General features: G+C 42.0%; 1 protein-coding gene across 3 annotated transcripts in view; it reads right to left on the reverse strand.

Moving 5' to 3' along the window:
* The window catches only part of LOC134529100 (vitamin K-dependent gamma-carboxylase), a 98492-nt gene that overhangs the window by 47862 nt on the left and 30767 nt on the right, over positions 1–19863 (reverse strand). The window lies entirely within an intron of this gene.

Raw genomic sequence — 19863 nt, forward strand, 5'->3', positions numbered from 1 at the left:
GAAAGTTCATAGAATGCTCCTTGCAGACTGTCTGTTCAGAAAAGGTAAAGTAAAGGTCGCACTTTATATTGCATGGTTTTTCACAGGCTTAGGGCAAGTGTACTTCCGAGACTGCAGCACGCTTCGACACACTGAGCACCAACTCAGTACTCGGAAAAAGCGAGTGAAGCTGGGTACTAGAGGATGGGAGCCAATCATGACCCTCGCCATAAGTACAGAAAAATAGCACACGCAAACATCCAGTACCCCGCACCTCTTGCAACGATCCACTTCTTCAGCATTCACTTATAAACAAAAATAAATCAATAAAATCTACTAGGGTGTTTTGAAAAGTAAATATAAAATGCTGCACACTCATTTCAAAAATGTTGAATTAATAAAATAAAAATAATAAAATATAATATAATATAATAATATCATAAAATAATAAAAATTACTTACTGGTTCATGTCTAGGGGCATGCAGATTTCGCGAAAAGATTTCGAGACAAGCTGAAAGTTAAAACACTGTAGCATTGTCTGTGTTTAGTGATTGGGTGAGTTTCTCCCAGATTGTAACAACACCAATCACAGCAATTCAGTGTGACAGCAAACGCGTCCTGAATGGCTCGGTCAAATAATGCAACGACTTCTCTCGCAGACGGCCGTCAATCACAAGGAATAAACCACGGGTTTGGGTATACCTTGTTGCAGTCTATTAAGCATTCAGATCTTTTTGCGAAAAATGACTGCCCCTATTTATGTTTTATTTTTCGACATAGTTGTCACCATTGTTCAAGCATTATTTGTTAATTACGGGTACAAGTTTTGTGTCCCACAATCATAGAAACACAATAATGAAACTACAAATCCACTTGAGTTTTGATCTCATCATCGTAGTGAAAGTTTTTCCCTGAACAGTCACAGCTTCATAAAGAGTTATAATAGAAACTTCCGGTATGATATCATGCAATTCTTTCAGTTTGAGACATCTATTTGCTTGAATGGCTTCCTTTGTTCTTTAAATAAAGGGATCAGAGATCAGAGATGGCCTAACAGTTCTGAGTTCTTCATGAACATCGGTTCTACCACCAGAGAAAGCATGACACCATCTCAATATATTTGTCTTTTCATAATGTACAGAAACAATTTCTTTGTGGATATCTGCTGGACGCCCACCGTTTGCATGAAGAGAACGCACGACGAAACACCACTGTAAATGTGTGCTACTCAAACCACACCAGCGTAAAAAATAACTAATGACCGTAAGTAAAAAAGCAAAGATCTCAAAGTTGCTGTATATGTTGCAAACTCTCTCACCAAAACTTTCCCTTTCCCACTGCCTGTGATGTATTTTTAATTTCCCAAACACTCTCGTATATGAACTAAATTTATCAGGAATGGTAACACTTATGTCCAATGTGATAGCCAGATATATGCAACACCTAAGTCAACAATTTTAAATGAAGAAGCATCTAAAAAATAATGCTTGCCAATTTACGTATTAACATTTACACATTTTCGGCATTTAATGATAAGTTTCAAGACAATTCTTTTTGTACCTTTACGGAATTCTTCCTTGACCAATGCTATGCCAGTTCTGGCCATCTCTCTACCTCTCCTCCCTTCCTCTTCCTACAATTATTCTCCTCCTTCCAGAGTTCTTACAATTTATCCCAACTACCACTACAAACATGCAGTTTTTTAATAAACACTACTTTACACCACTTTGAGAAATGAGGGAAATCTATAAAAAACCTTCCAAAATATTGAGTACTAAGGCAAAGTTTAATAATGGTTTTAATGTTCCAAGCTATTCAATCAAAAGATATATCTATACTATAGATATACAGCAAGCTAACATACGTCAGTGTAATAATGTAGTTGAGTTGGGACATATGAAATTACTTTCTTATTATAAATTATAGCATATTCACAAGAATTTAATTTATAATAAGGTGACACTATGTAAAATATTTATCATTGGCAAAACATAAAAATTTTTTTCTTGAATTTCATTATAAATAATACATAACAATGGATTTAAAATAAAAAATGTATGTACATACTACAGAGTAGCAAGAATACTAATGTAGTAAAGCTCTTTAATCTGTCAAGTTCGAAACCAGGGCCATGATGTACTTGCGATTTTGCCGGATTATTGAACATCAATATAATTTTAACAACATAAAAAAAAAAATTTAAAAAAAAATAATAATAATCTGCAAAGTTAATGTGTGTGCGGTACATTGTTCTAGTAATCCATTGTCTCACACTGTTGAAATATTTACAACTAGCTTAAAACCAGTGGCTTCACTCGTACAATTTCAGAGCATTCTAAAATCTTACCATTTAAAGAAAAGAATGTGATCATTTCCAAACATTTTTATTAAATAGACACAATACATTTGTCAGGTACATAAAAGATTTTTTTCACAACAAAACCATTTGAGAATGATATTTTTTAAAGTGGGGTATGCGTAGGCCTTTCTAATTTTTAGTATAAATCAAGTATCAGATTTTAAAACTACAGTTTTAGAGTGTTCGAGTATATATTTTACCTTGATGAAATCACACTTAACTCCTTTCATTTCATGAGGTACAAAATTTGAAAAATTGTTAAACACCCCTATTTCGTTTGAAATATTTTTATGCCATAGTTTACACCAACATTTTCATTTACTATGGTTAAAGCTATCCTTAGAATAATTAAACAATTTCCCCTTATTACAAATACTGCCCATTATTTGAAGATATTTGATACAATCGCATCATTATTCGAAATAACGAATACAATATCAAATTAATTATCCAACATATTAGTTAATTCTTAGTTAAATTAAAACCCCAAATTTTTTACCCCTCTGCTGTATTTCCATACAGTTCCAAAGTAAAAATTTAGAAATAAATAAATATGGCTATATCCGTTAACCAAACAAAAACCAAACTAACCCCTTTTTTCTAACGCAGATTAAGTTCCAAAATAATTATATTAAATTTATATTCAATTTGATCTTGCAAATACTGATTTAATGGATTTATTAATTTTTTTAAATAATATTAACCCCTGTTAAAAATAAGAGGTGGTATTTCGGAGAACGTTGAATAAGAGAAGGTAGCTGAAGGTATGTTTATTTATTACTTCCAATATCTTAAATTAAGTTTGATCTGATGAGAAGATATAATTTTTTATGTTAAAACTATATTTATAATATTTCACATTTTAAAAAGTAGAACTTCAAAAAATTGTACAAAAGAGTTGGTAGATTTTGCACGATTATAAATCATACCACATAACTTAAGCCTACTTGATTAACTTCCGAGATACGACTTTTATAGTAAAAAAATTTTGACCGCCTTTTCACCCCTCTTGTGGTGGAATATGGAAAAATGGTAAAGGTTAAAACATGATATTAAATCATAATTATGTACGTTATTCTTTCTCAGTGTCTTACCTTCATCTTAATATGCTTGGATATACGTTTTATTACTATAAAAATAAATGTGCCCCCATTTTACTGCTTTTGGGGTCGAATATTGAAAAATTGTAAAAGTACGCTATGTAATTAATTATTTAAATAATTTATGCTAAGATTCTAACATCCAGCTTTTTTTTTCTACGGAAATATGAATTTTTTATGATAAAACATAACTTACTACCTTTCACACTCTTAAAATAAGAAATCCGGAAAACTTAAATAATACATTTTGTAACTCTATAAGCTTATGTTCATTCTTAACTTCTAACCCTTAGATCTAATAGATTCAGAAATATGCATTTTCTTAGGGGCGGAATCTTGCAAATGATTTAAACATTAATTTAATAGTTTATTATTTATATCATTAACTTATGTCTTACTTAATTAGTTTCGGATATACAATATTTTTTTTAATAAATGAAGACTTACCCCATATTTTGTTCTCTATTAAAAGACAAATTTTAATAAACACAAAAAAATAAGCACTATATAACTCTAGATTGTTTTAGTTTCTAACTTATTCTAATTGAATTTTCCGTTAGTTTTGGTTTTAAAAACACGCCTACTCCTTTTACCAAAAATAAGGTTTGAATTTTGCTAACTGGTAAAATTTTGTGATGTAATTTTTGTATGTTTTATTGCTGGAACCCAAATAATTTATTATGCTTAATTTATTTAAGAATATAATTATTAATCTTAAAATCAAACTTACCCTTTTCACCCCTTAGAGGTTGCATTTCGGAAAATGGTAAAATTATGGTTGGTAGATTTTGTATGTTTATAGGTACTGTGTATCTTTGTTATGCTTAATTAGCTTAGAAGATATAATTATCTTCAATCCATATTTACCTCTTTTTCAACCCTTAGGGATTGAATTTCGCAGAACTTAAAAATTGTGGTTGGTAGTTTTCGTAATGTTATTAACGGAACCCAAAATAATTTATTATGCTTAACTATATTCAGATATAATTATTAATCTTTAAAGCATACTTACCCCTTTTTTCACCCGTTAGGGGTATAATTTTTCAAAATATAAATATTGTGGTTCGTAGTTTATAAGTTTATTATTGGTACCCAAAATAATTTACTACCCTTAATTATATTCTGAGATATAATTTTTATTCTTAAAAATATACTTACTCCTTTTCACCCTTTAGGGGTTGAATTTCACAAAACATAAATATTTTTGTATGTTTATTATTGGTACCCAATATCAATTATTACCTTAATTATATTGGGAGATTTTATTTTTATTTATTTTTATTTATTTATTTGAATTTGTCACATGCCCACCAACAGTCCTAGACTTTAGTGATGGGCACTACATGCAATACAGGAACACAGTTATCTCTACCGGTGTATGGACTCCCACCTCCGTCGGTACCATAGGAGGAAAAAATCTACAGATGGCCAGCAAACGAGAGTAAGAGTACCACACACTAGTAGTGATAATAACAGAACAGACAAAACACTAACAAAGGTAAATGAACCATTACACATAACACATAAAACATATAGGTAAAATCATATTATTAAATGTTAAGAGAGATTGAAGGAAAAATAATATAGCTATGACAGACATAAATCAGAATTTATAATTAAACACTGTTGGAATTCAAATATAGATTATTGTAATTTGTTATAAGTCTATAAATAATATCATTATTAGTAAGAAGAGTACACAGAGTAGAGCGTAAGCGGGAATTGAATTGAGGAATTCTTAAGGCAGTATTGTCAAGAAAATAAGGGCATCTGAATTTATGAATGTAACAATTATGAACAAAAAGAGCATCAAGATAGGCCCTACGGTCTACCAGGGGTGTCAAATTGGGGCGTGGGAGGTTCCTTGTAATAATTAAATCTATAAATTATTTTGAATACTTTCGATTTTTTCAGTGTCTGTTAAGTTGATACCATTCCAGATAACAGAACCATATTCTAGTTTTGATCTTATAAGTGCCATGTAAAGAGAGATAAGTGAGTCTGAGTTGGTTGCATAAGAAGTAATAAATTTTATAAGCGCTAGAGTTCTTCGTGCATAGGAATATATGTAATCTACATGTTTATGGAAATATAGTTTTGAATCAAGAATGATACCGAGATCCTTTGTGAAGTGGGCTTGAGAGATGATAGATTAATCTTAAAAACACACCTACCCCTTTTTCATCCCTTGAGGGTTGTTTATCGCAAAATTCAAATTTTTCAATTGGATGGTTTTGTATGTTAATTATATTGGTACTGAATATCTTTTCTTTATCTTGATTAGCTTCAGAGATATAATTATCTTAAAACCATATTTACACCTTTTTCACCCCCTTAGGGTAGAATTCTGCAATAAATTACAGCCTAGTTTTTAAGTTAATCAAAGACCTTTCTAATAAGAAAAGTTCATCAAAATCCATCTATTTGTTTTCCATTGATACTTGAACAGACAGACAAACAGAAACAGACAAATAGACAAAAATTTAAAAACTATATTTTTGAATTCCCAATATGTAAATAGACATTTCCAATAGTTTTTTTTTTCCTTAATTTCACCCTATGTACAGACTTTTTATCTCACACAGTTTTATTATAGATGATATTATCTTTAAAAGATTTGTGCAATGGGAGCGCATGACTTGATGTAAGTTTTTGGACATACGCCATTGCTAAGAACTTTTTCTGTTGAAGAAAAACTAATAAATAAAATAAATAAAAATACACAAGAAAGACAAAAAACACACAAAATTAAGCAAACAACTGCTGTTGTCAACAAGAATATAAACACCACAAAATATTCCGAAACAGAAATATGGTCAACAAACAAAGAAAAAACAAAGAAAAAAGTACTAAGTGAACAAAAAAAAACACACAAATGATGACAACACAAAAATATTGAAACCAAAATAATTCAGCACAACAGTTGAAACGAGACAAAAACACGACAAAACGGAAAGACAAAAAAAAAAAATACAATAGTTTTACCAAAACAGAAACAAGCGACGTTTCGGGAACTGCTATCTGCTCCCGTCCTCAGGCAGAGACGCACATGGTACGGAAACACAGGTGCGACTAAGAAGGGGCCGCCGTTTCCTCATATGCTCGGCCGGGAGCGTGTGACAGCAATACCGGGAACTATTACGTTCCCATAACTCGCTATGTGGTCGCCAATATAAATAGTGCAACCCCGTCACTTTGATCGAATCATTGGAAACGTCGGCGGGGCGCGATGTGTGTGATTTTAAGATTAAAGGTGGCTCACGGTCCAGAAGAAGTAAAATAGCTGTCGCATGTTGCTTGGCTCTATTTTTAATAGTGTAGGTGTCAGGCGGGGGGAGGTCACCCTTTCCCCTCAGTTAGTTGGCTAACTGATGCATGAGAGTGTCGTGATGTCTGTATTTAGAGGCGTGTGGAGTGTGCGCAAAAATGGCCTAATTAATTTCGTTGTGTGAGTGTAGTGTATAGCTCCAAGGCCGCACATACCCGGCTGACCAAGCAGGCATATCATCGTGTAAGTTTACCGATGTGTAGGAGAAATTACATAGATTAGTAAACACCTGGCCGCCTTAAGGACCGAACTATTGCGTTCCAGTATAGTTCGGTCAAAGTTAGGCTAAACCAGTATTGCTGTAGTTAGCCCCCAGGCTGTTGCCGTCTAAACCTGAAAAATAGAGAGTGAAATTAGTAAATGAATGTCATCCTATTCTATTATTGTTCGAGCAGAGAGATGCCCTCGTCCAGTTTTTTTTTTTTTTTTTTTTTTTTTTTGTCGCAATTCAAAAACCCATGCCTTCCGAAACGCGGCCGGCACTGGAGGTGAAGCCTGCCAGGCGGGTCTCGCCCTTCAGGCATACGGAGTCAGCCCTAACACACAGGCAGTGGACCGCTGCATGGGTCAAAACCTACACCTGCATGCTTCGGACCATTTCGAATTAGCAAGAAAATGAAAGTTACATTAATGAATTAATTAATAATGGCTGGGGAAAACAACTAGCAAGGACTAGTGGAGGAGGTGGGGGAAGGAAAGATTTGGTAATTAAAGGAATTTGGGCCTGCGGTCGAGTTGTCGCTGGTTTATAATTAGAGCCCCGCTGGGTCAAAGGTAGTGTTGACGTAATAAAATAGAGCCCCGCTGGGCCAAAAGTAGTGTTGACGCAATATTTACGAGTCCTGGGCATGTCAATCATTGGCTAGTCCAATGTTGATTATTTGCACCGCAGGACGTAGACAGGCACATCGGGGCCAGAGAGAAACGTCTGCTATGTTTGCTAAGTTGCCCTGCGTACATGGGATGTGTGGATTCTAGTATAACCTGGCTTAGGCAAGTCGCGGTTTTTTAAACTGTCGCTGTGCAGCTGGGTCGTAGTCCGGAAGTGAATTCATATAAGTATTGGCATGTTCAGGGAGCTGGCCATAAAAAGACCTGTTTTGCCGTTTTATATATTCCTCTACATATTCTACTTTGAGTAGCTGGTGTACTTCTAGTGTGCTGGTGTACCAGCCGCAATCTGCAATGGCTCTAAGAAATTTATTTTGAGTGACCTGTACTTTATCGATATGGCATTTTGCTGCATAGCCCCAGATTTCGCAAGCATATAATAATTGAGGGCGAACTATTTGTAAATACAGCTGTAATTTTTTCTTTCTAGGAAATTGGGGGGCCTTAAACATTGAGTATAGGCTGCGCAAAGTGCCTCGCGCAAACTGTGTCACCTTAGTGGTGTGAACTTTCCAGGTGAGCCTGGTATCTAGAGTTAAACCTAAATATCTAGCCGATTTAACAAATGGTATGGCTTGATTAAAAATTTTTAATTCGCGGTCGGGGGCGGTGTATTTTTTAGTTAAAATTAAAGTTGTGGACTTGGCTCCATTTATTTTAATGCGCCAGCGAGTGTACCATTGTTCGAGTGAGGTAAGCTGCCTCTGAACTTTGGTTAAAGCAAACTTCAAATTCGGGGATTCATATATTATTGCAGTGTCGTCTGCATATAATTGCACGTGGGCATGTTCCCGCGGGATGTCGGCTGTGTAAACATTATAGAAAAAGGGTGAGAGTGGGGACCCCTGCGGCACACCTGCTGTCAGCTCCCGAGTGGATGATTTCGCCCCCTCTATTGATACAAAAAATTTTCGACGCCATAAATAGTGGGCCACCAGATGAATATACGTGTCTGGAAAGTTAAATGTAATTAATTTTTGAATTAAGCCAGGTATCCAAACTTTGTCGAAAGCTTTTTCCGCGTCTAGCATCGTTGCGACAGTAAATTTCGCTCGTGAGTTAAAACCGTCAGTGGCCTCTTCAATGAGCTTAATTAGGGGGTGAGAGGTAGAGTGGCCCCTTCTAAAACCAAATTGGTTATCTGGAATGACTTCGTGTTCGTCCGAATGGTGTTGAAGTCGTTTGAGTAAAATTTTTTCGAAAATTTTACTCATGCTATTTAGGAGGCTAATAGGTCGCCTGTTTTGTGGTAGTGACGCATTTTTTCCCGGTTTCGGAATGGTGATTACTTTAGCTAGTTTCCATGACGCTGGGTAGGATTTAAGAATAAAAATAGCATTTATTATTTTAAGAAAGTATTGTATAGCCTGAAATGATAATTTCTTTAAAGTATCAAAATTTATTCCGTCAGGTCCGCCTGCTTTATTTTTTGGTCGCGAGTGAATAGCTTCTAAGAGCTCTTTAATTGTTACGAGTTCCGGCTCGGCTTGTGGAACGATTTGTAAATAGTTATTAACAGCTACTGTCGTGGTCCTAGTAAACTGAGGCTCGTTTATGTCCTCGTTTGGTGAAAATTGTTTTTCAAAAATGTCTGCTATAGCATTTGCTTTATCTATCGCGTCATATTTAATGCCCGCGTTTGTAACAATGGCCGGTGTGGAGATAAATTTATTTTTCCCTCGTAAATTGCGTGTGAGCCGCCACATTTGCCGAGGTTGAGTTGCGCACTCTGTTATTAAGTTTCCGTATTTTTCTATTTTTAAATCTTTAAGTTTTCGCGAGACTTGAGCTTTAAGGCGATTGTATTCAGTCCTAGCTTGCGGTGTTCTCGTTCGTTGATAAGTGTTGCGCGCCTGCCGTTTTAAAACGATTAGCATGTCTACATCTGGGTAATTTATTCGCGTAAATTCTCTTTTATTCACGATTTTCGTGTGTTTTTTGCGCACGTCTGTAATTGTGTCAGTGAAAAGTTTTACGTGAGTTTCGAGCTCATCTGCTGTGTCTATCGCTGGAGTTTCTGTAAAAGTTAATTCCAGGTCTTCGCGAAATTTGTCCCAGTCGGGAATACCAAAAGTGCGGCTAAATATCGCTGCGCAAAATTGAGCATTAAAAGTTAATTGAATTAGTACCGGAAAATGGTCTGAGTCAAGCTCATCTAATTTTTCTGAAATAACCTGCGCACCTGGTATGTTTGTAAGAGCTATATCTAATATGTCAGGCATGCCACCATTCGTTGGATAGCAAGTTGGCGAGCCTGGAGCAAAAATTTCGTAATTATTTGCTGCCGAATGATCTAATAATTTTCTGCCTGCTGGGTTAGTATTTTTGCATCCCCAGTCTTCGTTTTTGCTGTTTAAATCGCCTGCGATGAAAAAGTGTTGCTGTGGATTAATTAATTTATTTAAATCCCTAGAAAGTAGTGGCTTATCTGGGGGTTTATATACTGCCGACATGCAGACATGCGCATTTTTATTACGAATATTTATGCTGGTGGCCTCTAGGTGCTCTAAGCCAGTTATTTCTATCGGATGGTGATGAATCCCGTGTTTAATTAATATGGCTGTGCCGCCCCCACGAGTGGCGCGGTCAGTGCGGTAAGTGGTGTAACCACAAATATTAAATCGATGATGCGGTGATAGGTGAGTCTCGGTAATGAATGCCACATCAATCCCATATATTACAAGGCACTGTTCCAACTCGTACGACCGAAGGCGGAGACCACATGCATTAAAGTTTAGGAGTTGTAGTGTTTTCCCCATGTTTACTGCCATTTACTGGAGCACTGTCGCGAGTGCTTCCAATAGAATGGTTTGGCGGTATTTAATGCTCTCGGTGGAGCGGATGCGTGCGTAATACGGTTCGAGTGCCTTCACTAAATTCCAATAATCGCACATGCGCAAGATCTCTGCGAGTTCCGCGAGGCTAGTGATATTATTATTTGGCTGTGCTTCTGGCGCGGTTTCTGTTCTATGCTGCTGGCTCTTCTCGACGCGAGCCTGCACGATTTCCGTTGCCGTGCGCCGCGGTGCGCTTACGCCTGACGTAGCTGCCGCGTATGACGTGGAAGCTACTGCCTGTGTTTCATTTATGCCCGGTTGGCTGGCCTGCTCGCTGGGCCGTGCGTTTCGCGGACTGCGCTCTGTTGTTGTTGTTGTTGCCCGGTGCACGTGTTCCCTGGTGGGCGCGGGGGGAGGGGGGAAACTTTCCCGCGTCGGTGCGGCCGGCTGTGCTCGCTAGGCTGTGCGCGCAGCTTTCTGTGCTGCCTGTTCCGCGGCGGCCTGTCTCCGCGACTCTACGATCTTCAAAAACGCGGGGCACTGTCGCCAGGCCGCGGTGTGGCCTGTCTCTTTACAGTTCGAGCACACCTTTGGTGCCTCCTCTGGGACTGGGCATTCGCTGCGGGGATGCGAACCCGCGCACCTGATGCATTTAGGTACTTCTGAACAGTTTCCGGTGGTGTGTCCGAAGGAACTACACCTCTTACAGAGCGGGACGTCTTCCGCGCGAGTCGTGTACCGCTCAATCTTTATACCACTTGTGTAGTATAGTTGTTTGACGGCGTAGATGTCGTGCGCGCTAGGTGCCACGCACACCACGAAGGACGGTGTTGGCTCGAAAAACTCTTGCCCTGAGTTGCGGTCTGTTAGCCGCCGACTGAGCTGTTTGATGAAATTTACTTTAAACCCGAGCGCGGTGAGCTCCTCAGAAATCGCATCAACCGGCGTGAATTTACTCAAATTCTTTATCACTACTTTTTCCCCTCGCTCGCTGGGCTGGGAGAAAGTGTGGAAAGGCACATCGTTTGCCTTAAACCAAGCGGTCGCTTTGTCTTGGTCCAATTTGCCATCAAAAGTTATGCGCACTTCTTGACGCTTCGTCAGCGTCATTCGGTTTTTGATGCCGAGTCGCGCGAAGGCAGGGCCCAAGCTGCCGATTGCCTGACTGTTGCGGATTACGAATGGTACGCGTTTGTAGCGCGGAGCCTCGTCAGTCGGTGTTCGTTGTTGCGGTGTCGGTACCGCTTGTGACGCATCGCTATTACGCCTGCGTTGTCTACGCTCAACAGTGGTGAAGCCACTGTTGTCGTCCTCGGTTGTGGTGGGCTGGAGCCCTGACGGTTTTTTAGACTGAACAGAGTGTTCAGTCTCTGAGTCGCTGCCCTCATGCGTGCGCTTCGTCGCGGTGCCGACCTCCATCTCCTCGTCGCTGCTACTCATCGCAAGTAGGTGCCCCGCCTTGAAAAAAGCAGGGCACACAACAGGCGTATCGTCCGACCTAACTAGCGTGGTATTCCTATCTGTTCGCCGCGTCCTAACTAGCTAACGACCTAGCACCTTACGCACTGGCCACTGACCTGAGCTTCCTTTTTAGGAACGCCAGGCTAGGCAAAGAGAGAGGCTGACCCTTCTCCGACCAGCACGCGGTAAAGAATCGAAGAAGGGGCTGGAAAATGAGGGTATTTATCAGAGAAAGGGCTACATCTTGCTCAGCCAATGACAGACGATCTGTCTCCCCATTGGCTGTGCACCATGTAGTTAAAGCGGATTGGTTATGGTGGGTTGAGTATTGGCTATCCAAGAGAACCTCCAGCACTTCGCACCAGGCAGTGGTGCAGAGAGGACAGCCTCTCTAAGGCCTAGCTTCGCTGTTCATATCAGTGTTTGTCAGCCACCACTGCTTCAGGTATCAGGCGACCCGGCGGGTCGGATAGCCCGCGAATCGGAACCGCGACAGGGACAGGGATCATGGCGAGTACGAGTACAACAACACACGAACAGGCCATGGAAACCCAACAGGCTAACGCCAAACGCGAACGCGCTGACGATGAGATCGACTTCCAACAGGTCTCGGGTAAAAAGGCCTTGAGGGGAAACCGGAGCACATCACTCGGTAGGCGTCGGGAGACGGTACTGGCGAACAGTGAGGACGCGCGGATTTCGAGGCGCGGCTCCGCACAACAACACACAGCAGCGACATCCGCAATCCCGCTGCAGAACAGCTACGGCGTGCTGGCAAATTTGCCTGCCGACACACAACCACAGACAAGTGCACAACCACAGACCACAACCGCGGCCGGCACACGGTACAGGGGTGTACCGATAATGGTCAGGGAAGTTGCGAAGCTCAAGGAGATCGCAACTTTCCTGAACACACACAGAATCGCGTTCAGGAACACGATCACGCGCAGGAGAGAGCTGCGACTGACATTTGAGAACAGAGAGGGCTACTCTCAAGCTCTCTCATACCTGAAAGGCCACAACATCTACCACCACACGTTTGCGCATCCCGACGAGCGCAACACAAAGGTCGTTATTAAGGGATTGTACCCGGAGGTCGTCGAGGCCGACATTGCCGCGGAACTGACGGAGAAGGGATTCGTAGTTCATGACGTGCGTAATTTCGAAGTCACCCGGTCAGACGCCACAGGGCAGCAACAACGATTTAGGTCGGGAACTTTCTGCGCGACAGTCGCGGCCTCAGACGTCAACATTCTCGCCGTTCGTACACTTCACTATACGACAGTGACTATTCAAAAATACCAGGCCCGCCCACAAGACATCGCCCAGTGCAAGCGCTGTGGTGAATTTGATCACACCCACACTCGCTGCAGTAAGCCACCGCGATGCGTCAGGTGTGGCGAAAAAAACACCCGAAAGGACTGCCCGAAAGCTGACGACGCAGATAAATTCTGCTTTAACTGTAAAGTGCGGGGACACACTGCAGCATGGAAGCAGTGTCCAGTATTTTTGAAAATGGTCACGAGTAGGTCACAGCGACAATCCGTGCAGACACAGGCGCAGACAAAACAACAACCGCCAGCCACGCACAGCCAGGTGGAGTTCCCCCCCACCCGCCCCGCTCACGCACAGCCGCGCGCCCAGGTGGTCAACAAGCCACAGACACAGCCGCAAACAACAACCACCGAGCTGACACGATCGGAGCGTAAATATTCGCAGGCCGTGAAGGAACCACGCACCACACACACTCCAGCGCAGAACAGAGTAGAAGGTAACACCGTCGGTGATCTATTCGAGCTGGCTGAGATTCTGAAACTCTGCAATTTCTCACAGCTCATTGCTACACTCTCGCCACACTACGCCGCCATCCGAGCTGAAACAGACGCATCGAAGCGACAGATGATCTTACTATCCGCAATCCTGAATCTCGCTACACCTTAAAATGGCACAGAACCCGGGGAAGCTTTTACAGGTCCTAATTTTCAATGCACACGGCCTCCAAAATAAAATATATGAACTGGAACAGTTACTTTTTGTATACGGAATCGATGTCGCTTTCATCTCTGAAACTTTTCTAAAACCACACATGCGAGCGTACATATGCGGCTACACAATATACAGAACAGACCGCCCCGCACTCCACGGCGGCGGTACAGCCATACTAATAAAACACGGAATTCACCACCACCCGATAACAATAAATGGACTACAACACATTGAGGCCAAAAGCATAAACGTCCGTAATAATAATTCGCATGTTTGCATGTCCGCGGTATACAAGACGCCACAAGACCCACTCACACCACAGGACCTCAATAAATTAATGGAAGTCGAAGATCAATTTTTTATAGCAGGAGACTTAAACAGCAAACACACTGACTGGGGCTGCACCCAAACAAACGCAAACGGGAACATTCTACACGGCCACGCGGTTGCAGGAAACTACATCATTATTGCGCCTGACTCCCCGACATGCTATCCAGTAAATGGTGGCACCCCAGAAATTTTAGACATAGCCCTAACCAACATTCCAAACGCTCAGATAAATACAGAAACCTTAGATGAACTAAACTCCGATCATTTACCGGTGCTAACACAAATAACTTTTAATGCTACATCCAACATACAACTCTTTAATAATAAACTAAAGATTACAGATTGGGACGGGTTTAAGATAGAACTTATAGACACCCTAAATCAGCCCCCCGAAATAAATTCACCCGAGGAAATAAATCCACACGTAAAACTTTTCACGGACACAGTAAAAAATGCTATTAAAAAACACTCGCTTTGAAACAAAAAGGCAGTTCACTCGAACACACTACCCCGATCTGGATTATTACATTTCTCTTAGGCGGCAAGCCAGAAACAGAGCACAAAGGCTCCGCACAACAGAAGCCAGAAACGAATACAACAGACTGAATAATCTCGTACAGCGCAAATTAAAACAGGAAAAAATAAATCAATTCGGAAACTTAATAAACGAAGTAGCCACAAAACCGCAGGAAATGTGGAAACTATCTCGCAGGCTCCGCGGCAACAAAAAATTTATTTCAACCCCAGCTATTATAACAGCCACCGGGGCTAAATACATCGCAGAAGACAAGGCCAACGCAGTCGCAGACCTACTGGAGAAACAATTCTCCCCGAACACAGACGTAAATGACAGAAACTTCACTTTAACAACAACACAGGCGGTAAATAACTTTTTACAAACAGGCACGCAGTCTGTTCCTGAACCCATAACGTTAAGGGAACTTTTAAAGCTAATTAAAGCCAGTCCGAACAACAAATCAGGCGGCACGGACGCAATAAATTACGAAACACTTAAAAAACTCCCTCTAGAGGCACTCGAATATTTACTGGCGATATTCAACGCAATACTAACACACAAAACTTACCCCGATTCCTGGAAACTTGCAAAAATAATCACAATTCCTAAACCAGGGAAAAACCCAGCCATCCCAGAAAACAGGCGACCTATAAGTCTTATAAACAGTATGAGTAAAATTTTTGAAAAAGCCTTACTCTCGCGCCTTCAAAAACACGCAGAGGAACACGACGTGATTCCAGACATTCAGTTTGGTTTCAGGAAAGGTCACTCAACAATCCACCCCTTAATTAAAATCGTTGAAGATGCTACCGACGGATTTAATAACCCATCTAAAGCCTACACAGTAATGACAATGCTCGACGCAGAAAAAGCATTCGACAAAGTCTGGATTCCGGGTCTTATTCAAAAATTAATAAACTTCAATTTTCCAGACACATATATATACCTGGTGGCCCACTATCTATGGCGTCGTAACTTTTATGTTGCTCTGGACGGGGCTAAATCGACTACTCGCGAACTTACAGCTGGAGTGCCACAAGGCTCCCCACTCTCTCCTTTCTTCTATAATATTTACACAGCCGACATACCGCATGCAAACGCCTACGTACAGATGTATGCGGATGATACAGCCATAATTAAACAATCTGGTAACCTAAGATATGCCATGGTATGCGTCCAAAGGCAGCTAACTGCACTTGAGCAATACTACACTCGGTGGCGAATTAAAATTAATGCAGCTAAATCAACCACGCTTGTAATTTCAAAACGTAGAGGCAGACCAGACAGGGAACTAGAAATTTTTCACCAACCTATTCCTAATGTTTCACAGGCAAAATATCTAGGACTCACGCTAGACAGGACATTACTATGGAGCAAACACATTACTCGAGCAACAAACATTGCAACAGGATCCTTAAGAAGCCTGTACCCAATGTTAAAAGCACCTAATTTACCACGCAGGAAAAAACTCCAACTTTACACTCAAATTGTACGCCCGCAGTTGCTATATGGTTGCGAGGTCTGGGGCTATGCTGCAAATCACCATATAAATCGGCTACAAGTTAAACAGAATAATTTCCTAAGGGCCATTTTAGACTGTAACAGATTTACGAGTAACGAAACTATTCACAACGCACTTAAAATTCCGTACATCCGTGAAATAATATCAAAGAATAATAATAAAATGTACCTAAATTTACCACAGCACGAAAACGCACTGATAAATTCAATAGCGATTTACGACCCGTCCGAGCAACGAAAACATAAAAAACCTCGATTAAATTAAAACAATAATTATTACAAAACGAAAGCGACATGGATTCAGTTTTTAAAAAAAGTCTTCAATAAATTTTAAATTACATAAAATAGCTCTCCGAACACCTCGTGCGGGGGCTTTCGGGGCCCCGGCCAATCACAGGCCTAGAAGCTCTCTGATTGGTCGGGGCGCTGGGGGCCCCCAAACAAAACTGTTTTTTCTCCCGACACCAAGGCAGTCGCATTCCAGCTCCGGGCGTGTTCACACCGCGCAGAGCCTACAGTTTAAAGTTTAAAGTTTACACGGCCTATACAATTCAAAATGGTCCGAAGCACGCAGGTGTAGGTTTTGGCTCCCGGGAGATTCACTGCCTGTGTTGTTAGGGCTGACTCCCTATGCCTGAAGGGCGAGACCCGCCTGGCAGGCTTCACCTCCAGTGCCGGCCGCGTTTCGGAAAGGCATGGGATTTTGAATTGTGAAACAATTATAATTTCTATATATAATAACAACAATAAAAATAAATAAATACAAGCTACAAAATAACTTCAGCATCATTAACTCCACTTCTTTCGATTCAAAATGGTCCAAAGCACGCAGGTATGTGCGGCCCCCTCGGGTTCACTGCCTGTGATGTTAGGGCTGACTCCTTATGTCTGAAGGGCGCGGTCCGCCTGGTAGGTTTCACCTCCAATGCCGGCCGCGTTTCGGAAAGGCGGGGGATTTTGAATCATAACAATAAAATACACTTCTAGCTCACCACTTAATAATAGCAAATTAAATTTCTTACATTCTCTGCATTTTTCTCTCTCCTAGCTAATTCAAAATGGTCCGAAGCACGCAGGTGTAGGTTTTGGCTCCCGGGAGATTCACTGCCTGTGTTGTTAGGGCTGACTCCCTATGTCTGAAGGGCGAGACCCGCCTGGCAGGCTTCACCTCCAGTGCCGGCCGCGTTTCGGAAAGGCATGGGATTTTGAATTAAAAAAGCTAGTTCCGTAAATCCATCATCACCTAATTAATTTTCCCTTCCCCGGGGTACGTAACATTTTACAGCCACACCACAACAACACGCGCGACAATCCACACACATGTCGTAGCACCTTGTCAAGGCAGAATCATGCAGGTGAACTGGCAGAGGGAGCTGCCCCAGCCCTCGCTGGGGATCTGGGCCGAGAGGCATGCATGTCTGTCAGGGCAGGGCTCTGGGGGCTTGTACAGTAGCTTTAAGTCTAGATTTAAAAATAAAAAATAAAATAAAAAATTTATAAAATAATAAAATAAAATAAAAAATATATATAAAAATTAAAAACAAAAAAAAAATTAAATAAATAAAAAAAAAAAATACTGGACGAGGGCATCTCTCTGCTCGAACAATAATAGAATAGGACGACCTTCATTTATTAATTTCACTTTCTATTTTTCAGGTTTAGAAGACAACAGCCAGGGGGCTAGCTACAGCAATACTGGTTTAGCCTAACTTTGACCGAACTATATTGGAACGCAATAGTTCGGTCCTTAAGGCGGCCAGGTGTTTACTAATCTATGTAATTTCTTTTACCGTATCACCAACACGACCACACGATGATATGCCTGTGTGAAGTGACGGCCTGAACTACCTTGTTACATGCAATAATGGGCTAACTACCCTAGCATGTTTCTGTGTTCCCAGGGGTTCGTAGGAGCGGCTTGCACAGCTTTACACTACACGCCACACCCGAATTTAACTAGGTCACTTGAAATTACAGCACACCGACAAGCCTCTATTGCACACCAACACGACACTACATCACGCCAGTTAGCCGATCTAGCTGGTGGGGAGCTTCTCTCCCCCGCCGAATTAGGTACACGTAATTTTTTCTAGCATTACACAACCTACCAGCGCACACACAGGCCCGTGTGCCAAACTTATCCCTCAAGACACGCGCCCCGCCCGTTGATCCAAGTGATTCTACAAAAGTGTGGGGTGCACCTGATTTACAATGCACTAAGCGAGTTATAGAAACTTCGGTTTCTGGTCTCGCACACACTAACTGCCCCGGATGGCAATATGATGGTTCGGCGATTGGCTATCCACTTCGCACCAGGCAGTGGTTCAGAGAGGACAGCCTCTCTAAGGCCTAGCTTCGCTGTTCATATCAGTGTTTGTCAGCCACCACTGCTTCAGGTATTAGGCGACCCGGCGGGTCGGAGAGCCCGCGAATCGGAACCGCGACAGGGACAGGGATCATGGCGAGTACGAGTACAACAACACACGAACAGGCCATGGAAACCCAACAGGCTAACGCCAAACGCGAACGCGCTGACGATGAGATCGACTTCCAACAGGTCTCGGGTAAAAAGGCCTTGAGGGGAAACCGGAGCACATCACTCGGTAGGCGTCGGGAGACGGTACTGGCGAACAGTGAGGACGCGCGGATTTCGAGGCGCGGCTCCGCACAACAACACACAGCAGCGACATCCGCAATCCCGCTGCAGAACAGCTACGGCGTGCTGGCAAATTTGCCTGCCGACACACAACCACAGACAAGTGCACAACCACAGACCACAACCGCGGCCGGCACACGGTACAGGGGTGTACCGATAATGGTCAGGGAAGTTGCGAAGCTCAAGGAGATCGCAACTTTCCTGAACACACACAGAATCGCGTTCAGGAACACGATCACGCGCAGGAGAGAGCTGCGACTGACATTTGAGAACAGAGAGGGCTACTCTCAAGCTCTCTCATACCTGAAAGGCCACAACATCTACCACCACACGTTTGCGCATCCCGACGAGCGCAACACAAAGGTCGTTATTAAGGGATTGTACCCGGAGGTCGTCGAGGCCGACATTGCCGCGGAACTGACGGAGAAGGGATTCGTAGTTCATGACGTGCGTAATTTCGAAGTCACCCGGTCAGACGCCACAGGGCAGCAACAACGATTTAGGTCGGGAACTTTCTGCGCGACAGTCGCGGCCTCAGACGTCAACATTCTCGCCGTTCGTACACTTCACTATACGACAGTGACTATTCAAAAATACCAGGCCCGCCCACAAGACATCGCCCAGTGCAAGCGCTGTGGTGAATTTGATCACACCCACACTCGCTGCAGTAAGCCACCGCGATGCGTCAGGTGTGGCGAAAATCACACCCGAAAGGACTGCCCGAAAGCTGACGACGCAGATAAATTCTGCTTTAACTGTAAAGTGCGGGGACACACTGCAGCATGGAAGCAGTGTCCAGTATTTTTGAAAATGGTCACGAGTAGGTCACAGCGACAATCCGTGCAGACACAGGCGCAGACAAAACAACAACCGCCAGCCACGCACAGCCAGGTGGAGTTCCCCCCCACCCGCCCCGCTCACGCACAGCCGCGCGCCCAGGTGGTCAACAAGCCACAG

This window comes from Bacillus rossius, chromosome 2, assembly GCF_032445375.1.
Source record: "Bacillus rossius redtenbacheri isolate Brsri chromosome 2, Brsri_v3, whole genome shotgun sequence".
In the NCBI taxonomy this organism is placed as follows: Eukaryota; Metazoa; Arthropoda; class Insecta; order Phasmatodea; family Bacillidae; genus Bacillus; species Bacillus rossius.